Here is an 8,219-nt window from a genome sequence, read left to right as displayed (position 1 = left end):
AGAGAGAGAGAGAGAGAGAGAGAGAGAGAGAGAGAGAGAGAGAGAGAGAGAGAGATCATATTTGCTTCTGCTTTTTCACTCTACCAGCACTTCCAGAAAAGCTTATGGCACTGTCCTCTTTCAGGATAGGAATCAGCACTCAGTTCACTGACCATTGTGTCCTTTTCTGGACACTTACAGGTGTGATTTACCAACTAGTTTGGCATCTCTGTGCCTAGTCGAGTTTACAACCAGAATTAGTCTTACAAGGTTTGTATTTTCTGTTGTTACTATTAGTAATTAACATAAGAGAGTTCCATCCATTTCTATCAAACCTGGCTGATAACTTGCTACTCCATAATGGTAGCCTCTCTAGTTGATATCTTTGTTGTTTGTGAATCACAAAAAGATGTTAAACTGAGAAAGATTAAACAGGTGGCTCCTGGAGGCTGCCTTGATGTAGCAGCCTAAATTACTGTAGGTCTTAGATTAAGTTTAGAAAGAAGGTGACAACCAGGTGAGCTCCTCAAGCCCCAAATTCCATCTTCTAGTCCACACTTCTAACCACAATTGCAGAAACCTGCAGCCATCAGCAACCACCAGCTAAGATGTCTACCCCAATTCCTTACCTGCTAGCCATTATTCTGGGCAGACCCAGCAGTGGCAAGCTCTGCCCTGCATCCTCTGCTAGGAGCTTACAGTGGAAAAAAAAGGAAATTCCTTCCACCATATTATAATCAAAATACTAAATGTACAGAATAAAGAAAGAATATTAAAAGCTACAATAGATAAAGGGCAGTAACATATAGCCATACAGAAATCCATCAATGTGAGACATCCGGGCACCTTCCCTGCCAGAGGAGAGGTGTCTGCCCCACCTGGGAGGGCTTTGCCACAGCATCTGGGGGAGCCATCTTGGTTCCCAGATCCCGCCTAGACTAGTTTGCACAGGTGAGAGTGTTGACTACAGAAGCCAATAGCTTCTGGGACAGGTGGAAGCCACAGAGTTTCTGAGGCAGACCATGTTTCGGGCTCCAGACATCTGGGCACCTTCCCTGCCAGAGGAGAGGTGTCCGCCCTGCCCGGGAGGGCTTTGCCACAGCATCTGGGGGAGCCATCTTGGATCCCAGATCCCTGTGTTTTCCTGTTTTTCTTTAAGGACTTGTAACACTTTAGCAGTGTTCTCCTGTATTTCTTTAAGTGAGTTATTAAAGTCTTTCTTAATGTCTTCTACCATCATCATGAGATATGCCTTTAAATCCATGTCTAAGTTTTTGAGAGTGTTGGGGTGCCCAGGACTGGGTGAGGTGGGAGTGCTGTGTTCTGATGATGGTGAGTGGTCTTGGTTTCTGTTAGTAAGATTCTTATGTTTGCCTTTCGCCATCTGGTACTCTCTGGAGTTAGTTGTTATAGTTGTCTCTGGTTAGAGCTTGTTCCTCTCGTGATTCTGTTAGCCTCTATCAGCAGAACTGGGAGACTAGTTCTCTCCTGAGTTTCAGTGGTCTGAGCATTCTCTGCAGGCAAGCTCTCCTCTTGCAGGGAAGGTGCACAGATATCTGGCTTTCAGACCTGCCTCTTGGCAGAAGATGAAGGCCTGAAACAGGGCCTGTCCCAGAAGCTCTTAGCCTCTGTAATCCACACTCTCACCTGCGCAGACTAGTCTTGGAGGGATCTGGGAACCAAGATGGCTTCCCCAGGTGCTCCAGCAAAGCCCTCCCAGGCAGGGAGGACACCTGTCCTCTGGCAGGGAAGGTGCCCAGATGTCTGGAGCCTGAAACAGGGTGTGCCTCAGAAGCTGTCCTTTAAGGACCTTGGGGGTGACCTCCAACTCCTGGCCCAGGTGACCCAGTGCTGGCACTAATCAGAAGGGCTCAATGTTAAAATTTTAAATGTTTTCAGTATGTATACTCTTTATATATGGTGCTGTATTGTGTATGGACAATTTACTTAAGGTATATATTACCTGTTAAGCATACTCTACCCATAATCCCTTATATTCCCTCTTTTTAGTTATGTTGTCATTACTTCTCGGGCTTTACCCAAAGTGTCAATTTTAATTATTTTTAATTTTTTAATATTTTAAAGTTTGGTATTAAGTTATTGATACAGTGAAAAATGAAATTGTACAAGTAATGAAATGCGAGTTTTGTTTCATATTTATCATGTAATTCATATAAATATGGCATAACTTTTAAAAATCAAAATGAAATATTTATATGTTTATTGAAAGGATATTACTTAACTTCATATGTAAAAACAAAGAACTAAATACAGCTAAAGCAATCTTGAATAATGAAAGAACATCTGGATATATCACCATCCATGATTTCAAGCTCTACTACAGAGCTGAAAAAAAAAAAAAAAAGAAACTGCAGGTAGTAGCATAAAGCAGACATGATAATCAATGAAATTGAATAAAATACCCAGAATCAAAAACCTACACACCTACAGATACCTGAAGAAGCCAAAAATACACAATGTGCTGGAATAGTGCTGGTATAACTGGATATATGCATTTAAAAGAATTCTAATAGAGCCATCTTTATCACCCTGAACAAAACTCAAGATTAACTGGATCAAAAACCTTAACATAAACCAGGTACAGTGAACCTGAAGGAAGAGAAAGTGGTTGTCTTAGTCAGGGTTTCTATTCCTGCACAAACATCATGACCAAGAAGCAAGTTGGGGAGGAAAGGGTTTATTCAGCTTATACTTCCATACTGCTGTTCATCCCCAAAGGAAGTCAGGACTGGAACTTAAGTAGGTCAGGAAGCAGGAGCTGATGTAGAGGCCATGGAGGGATGTTCTTTACTGGCTTGCCTCCCCTGGCTTGCTCAGCCTGCTCTCTTATAGAACCAAGTCTACCAGCCCAGAGATGGCACCACCCACAAGGAGACCTCCCCTCCTTGATCACTAATTGAGAAAATGCCTTACAGCTGGATCTTGTGGAGGCACTTCCCCAACTGGATCTTCTGGAGGCACTTCCCCAAAGGAAGCTCCTTTCTCTGTGATAACTCCAGTTTGTGTCAAGTTGACACAAAATTAGCCAGTACAGTGGTGTAGACAGTCTTGAGCACTTTGGCATAAGACACACCTTCCTGAAGAGAATACATTAATGCAGACATTGAAATTCACAATTAATAAATAGGACGTTGTGAAACTGAAAGCTTCCATAAGGCAAAGCAGACTGACAAAACGGCAGCCTGAAGAATAAGTAAAGATTTCCACCAACTCTGTGTCTGAGAGAAGGGCAATATCGAAAATATATGAAGAACTCAAGAAACTAGACATTCCTTAATAATCCAATTAGAAAATGGAACACAGATCTAAACAGAAATTGTCAATAGCAATTGCAAATGGCTGAGAAGCACGTATAGAATGTTAGCCACCCTTAGCTACGGGGGTAATGCAAATCAAAATGACTTTGAGACTCCATCCTTCACCTATCAGAGTGGCTAAGATCACAAACACAAGTTACAGCTCATGTAGTTAGGATGTGGAGCCAGGGAAACACTCCACCATTGCTGGTGGGAGTGCAAACTCATAACAACCCCTACAGATATATATGCTGGTTCCTCAGAAAATTGAGAATTGATTTACCATAAGACCCAGCTATACCACTCTCAGGTGTATATCCAAAAGACACTCCATCCTATCACAAGAACACTTGCTCAAATATGGTCATAGCAGCTTTATTTGTAGTAGTCAGAAGTTGGAAATAGCCTAGATATCCCTCGAACAAAGAATGGATAAAGAAAATGTGGTACATTTTCAAAATGGAGTATTATTCAGCTGTTAAAAAGAATGGTATTATGGAATTTTCAGGCAAATGAATGGATCTAGAAAAAAATCAATCTGCGTGAGGTAACCCAGACATGGAAAGACGAACATTGCTTGTACTCACTTATAAATAGTCATTGGCTGTTAAGTAAATGGCAAACATACTACAGTCCATGGACCTAAAAAGTCTAAACAACAGGAAGGTAAATAAAGAGGTGCCTGGATCTTGCTGAGTAAGAGAATGTAATATATTTTGTGGGTTGACTGGGGGCTGGTGTGAATGAGTACAGGAGGGAATAAAGTGAGGGGATTGATGGAGAGTATAGAGAGACAACTGGGATTGGAAGGCATCTGGGATGCAATATAGAAACTATGTGCAGTAGAAACTCCCAGGATTCTATGAGGACGATCCCATGGAGGACTCCTAGTAGTGGAGGAGATGGAGCCTAAATCATTCTCATCTTCTGTAACCAGAAACTTTCCACTGGTGGAACTGATACAACAACCCAGATACAAAGTCTTCAACCTACAACCCATCTTGCTGCAAGATGTGCTGGGGCAATAGAGTTGCAGAACTTTTGAGAGTTGCAAACCAATGACTGCCCTAACATAAGACCTATACTTGAGAGGAAGACCATGACCAAAGATGGATAGAGAACTAGGATATCAAAAACAACCAAAATTCAATAATATGATTCCTAATGACATTCTACTATGCTCAGGGATAGGTTCCTACCACAGTCACCATAATAGAGGCATTCTCCAGCAGTTAATGGGAGTGGATGCAGAGACTCAGAAAACCAGTAGTTGGAGAGAACCCAAATTAAACACCTCGATCAGGTTCCTCCTCTTGGAACTTTGGGAAACCCTGCAGAAGAAGGGTTAGAAGAATTGTAGGAGCTAGAGGGGTAAAGGACACCAAAGAACATGGTCCATAGAATCAACTCACTGGGGCTCACAGGGGCTTACAGAGATGATTCCACAATCACAGAGTATGCATGAGTCTCAGACAGGTCCTCTGTATATATGCTATGGGTGTTTAGATTGGTGTTTAGAAGGAGTCTTTCCCATGAGAGTGGGAATGCCTCTGACTTTTTTTCCTCTTTTTGGTAACTCTTCCTCTTATTCTGATGTGATGGTTTTTAATCTAGTTTTATTGTATCTTATTATACCATATTTGATTGATATCCCCAAGAGGTCTGTGTCTCTTTAGAGAAATGGAGCAGGAGTGATCTGGCTACAGGAGATTCAGGGGAGTAGAGGGAGTGGAAACTGTGTTACATATGTATTGTGTGAGAGAACAATATTTTTAAAATGCATATATAATCCAAAAAAGAAAAGAAAAAGAAATAAAGATAGCAATATTGAAAATAACCAAACCGAATATGATGGTGGAAATGAAAAACACATGAAAGTAAGTAAAAACTTCAATAAAAAGCTTCCATAGCCTAGATAAAATGCATGAGAAAATTAGGGAAAGAAGACAAAAGAGAGGAATTGGACCAACCAGTCAAGGTTCATGATAATTTCTTTTACTGGACACTTATATACTGTGAAGGCAAAATCTACCAAGCATAGATTTATAACGAAGGGAAATCAATTCAACCTGATGAGTCCATTTCATGTTGGTTGCTCATATGTGTCTGTGTTTAAGGCTAACCAGAAAGCCAGTTATTTCTTACAGTTCTTCGTTTGGTAGTAGAACCTTCTGATACATCTCCTCTCCACGTTGGTCAGTCAACTGGCCTTATCACTGTGCATTGCTTCGTTAGGTGACCGTATTGTTGGGTTTTTGTTTGTGCAACTTCTCTGTCATGTGCAGAATACTGTGTCTCAGAAAAAAAACATCATGGTGCTCTTCATCTTGCACTGTTTGGCTCCCTCTTCTGCAGTGTTCCCTAAGCATTAGGTACAAGGCTTATGTTGTAAATGTATCAACTGGGATTTGTCACTCCTCAATCTGACCTAAGATTTTTGAATAAATTGTAATAGTTCCAAATCTAAATCATGAACACAGTTTTTAAAATTTTTTATCTTTTAACAAACTTTATTCTGATACACCTTAGTTATTTTATCTTTCTTCTCATCTTGCCCCATTATTTTGTAAGAATCTTCTACTTTTTAAAACTGATTTAAATTTAACTTTCCCTCATTAAGTGTCTATGTTCTCTTTTCATTTATTTATATATTTGTGTATTTATTTGCTTATTTATTTATTTAACAAATACTGCTCCCTCTCAGTACTTCCTTTACAGAGATCCTCCCTCATTTACCTTCCCCTTCTCTTCTAAAAGTGTGGGGTCCTGGGTCCTGGGCCCTGGCCTGTCAATCCTCTACCTGTTAAGGTAGATCCTCCCCCACTGAGACCAGAAAAGGCCTCAGATACCATAGTCAGGCTACTGCTTTAGGGAGAGCCTCTTCTCCAGTTGTGTGTGGGTCCACATGTAGACTGATTTGCATGTCTTCTACATACGGGGGAGGGGATTCTCATTCCAGCCCCTGTGTGTCCTTTGGTTGATGTCTCAGTCTCAGAATTCCCAGAAGATCTTGTTAGTTGACTCTGTTTGTCCCACTGTGGGGTTCCCATCCCCTTCAGGGCCTTCAATCCTTCCCTCAACTCTTCCCTAAGAGTCACAACCTCAGTCCAGTCTTTAGCTATGGGTATCTACATCTGTTTCAGTCAGGTGCTGGGTAGAGTCTCTCAGAGGACAGTTATGCTAGACTCCTGTCTGCAAGCATAATGGAGTATCATTGGTACTGTCAAGGATTAGTGCTTGCCCATGGGATGGGTCTCAAGTTGGAGCAGTTATTAGTTGGCCATGCCTTCAGTCTCTGTTCCATTTTTGTTCCTGCATTTCTTTTAGACTGGACAAACTTTCGGGTTGAAAGTTTTGTGGCTGGGTTGGTATCCTTATCCTTTCACTCAAGTTCCATCCTGGATATAGGAGGTAGCTGTTTCAGCTTCCATGACCCCACTGTTAGGAATCTTGGCTAAAGTTACCATCATGGACTCCTGATGGTGAGATGACTATCATTGACTCGTTTTCCCAGATCTCTGGGAATTCCTAAAGATTCCCCCCCGAACCCCCACTGCACCCCTGAAAGACAGAGATTTCCATTCATTCTCCTAGCGCTTAAAGAGATGCTCAAGTTCCTTAGTTACCAGGGAAATGAAAATCCAAACGACCCTGAGATACTACCTTAAACCAATCAGAATGGCTAAGATTAAAAACTCACGCGAAACCGGATGCTGGCAAGGAGGTAGAGAAAGGGGAATATTCCTCCACTACTGGTAGGATTGCAAACTTGTACAACCACTCCAGAAATCAATCTGGTGGTTTCTCAGAAAACTAGAAATAGTTCCACCTGTAGATCAAGCATATATCAAAAGATGATCAGACATATCACCAGGACACTTGATTTACTACTTCATAGCAGCTTAATTCTTAATAGCTAAAAACTGGAAACAACCCAGTTGTCCCTCTACTGAAAAATGGATACCGAATATTTGTTTCATTTATATAATGAAGTACTATTCAGTTATTAAAAACAAGGACATCATTAATTTTGTAGGCAAATGGATAGAACTAGAAAATATCCTGAGTGAGTTATCCCAGAGCCAAATGGAGGCAATGATGGTAGGGACATGAACCTTACCTCTATGTTTTGCATGCCTCTTGCCTCTTTTGAAATCTAACCTTTATATCACCATCTCATAGATAGGTTTGAGGTTGACAAGATGCCTTCATTTAAACCTTTCATCAATGTGATAAGACTGAATTGTTTTTGTTTTTTGTAATTTTTGTGCTTTACTCTTCTAGTCTTTCAATTGCTTGAAAAATGTTCAGAGCCTAGGCTGTTTATGCTAAAAGACTGGTAACAATAGTAACAGTCTTGGGACATTGTTATTTTCTCTTATCAATACATTTAGCTAACTCATTTGTTATGAGTTATAAAATATTTATAAAATGTTATAAAAATGTTTATAAAATATTTATAAAATGTTATAAAAATATTTAAGTCTTATTATAAAAGAGGACATAGAAGGTGTAATTGTTAAGAGGGAAAAAAAGGCATTGGCCTTACCTTGGGCATCATAGGTAATCAAAGACTTCCATGCTGTATGTCTTCTCTTCCTTTGGGTCATTTCCTACCTCTGTATATAAGAAGGTTAACTACCTAGGTACTGTCCATAGTTGTTTCCCTCAGGGTTCCTATTGCTATCTGACATTTGAAGCATCCACGTAAATTTTATTTTTCCAAGATCCTAATTTGGTGGTCAGTGATTTTTTTTTTTTTTTACAATGGTTAACTGTGTATTTCTTTTTCTTTTTTTTTTTTTTTGATTTTTAATATTTTTATTACATTTTCCTCAATTACATTTCCAATGCTATCCCAAAAGTCCCCCATAGCGCCCCCCACTTCCCTACCCACCCATTCCCATTCTTTTGGCCCTGGCA

At 40.3% G+C, this 8,219-nt stretch overlaps 1 protein-coding gene across 6 annotated transcripts in view; it reads left to right on the top strand.

Moving 5' to 3' along the window:
- Nucleotides 1–8,219, top strand: part of LOC110285129 (serine protease inhibitor Kazal-type 11) — a 97,112-nt gene that overhangs the window by 63,364 nt on the left and 25,529 nt on the right. The window contains exon 1 of one of the 6 annotated variants that reach the window (XM_029472109.1): nt 142–249. The exons of the other annotated variants lie outside the window; for them this stretch is intronic. The gene's annotated coding sequence lies outside the window, so the exon portion shown is untranslated. Of the gene's footprint in view, nt 1–141; nt 250–8,219 lie in introns of those variants that run through there. 6 annotated transcript variants of the gene reach the window in all.

The sequence above is a fragment of the Mus caroli genome, chromosome 18 (assembly GCF_900094665.2).
Source record: "Mus caroli chromosome 18, CAROLI_EIJ_v1.1, whole genome shotgun sequence".
NCBI lineage: Eukaryota > Metazoa > Chordata > Mammalia > Rodentia > Muridae > Mus > Mus caroli.
This window is presented reverse-complemented; position numbering and strand designations above follow the sequence as displayed.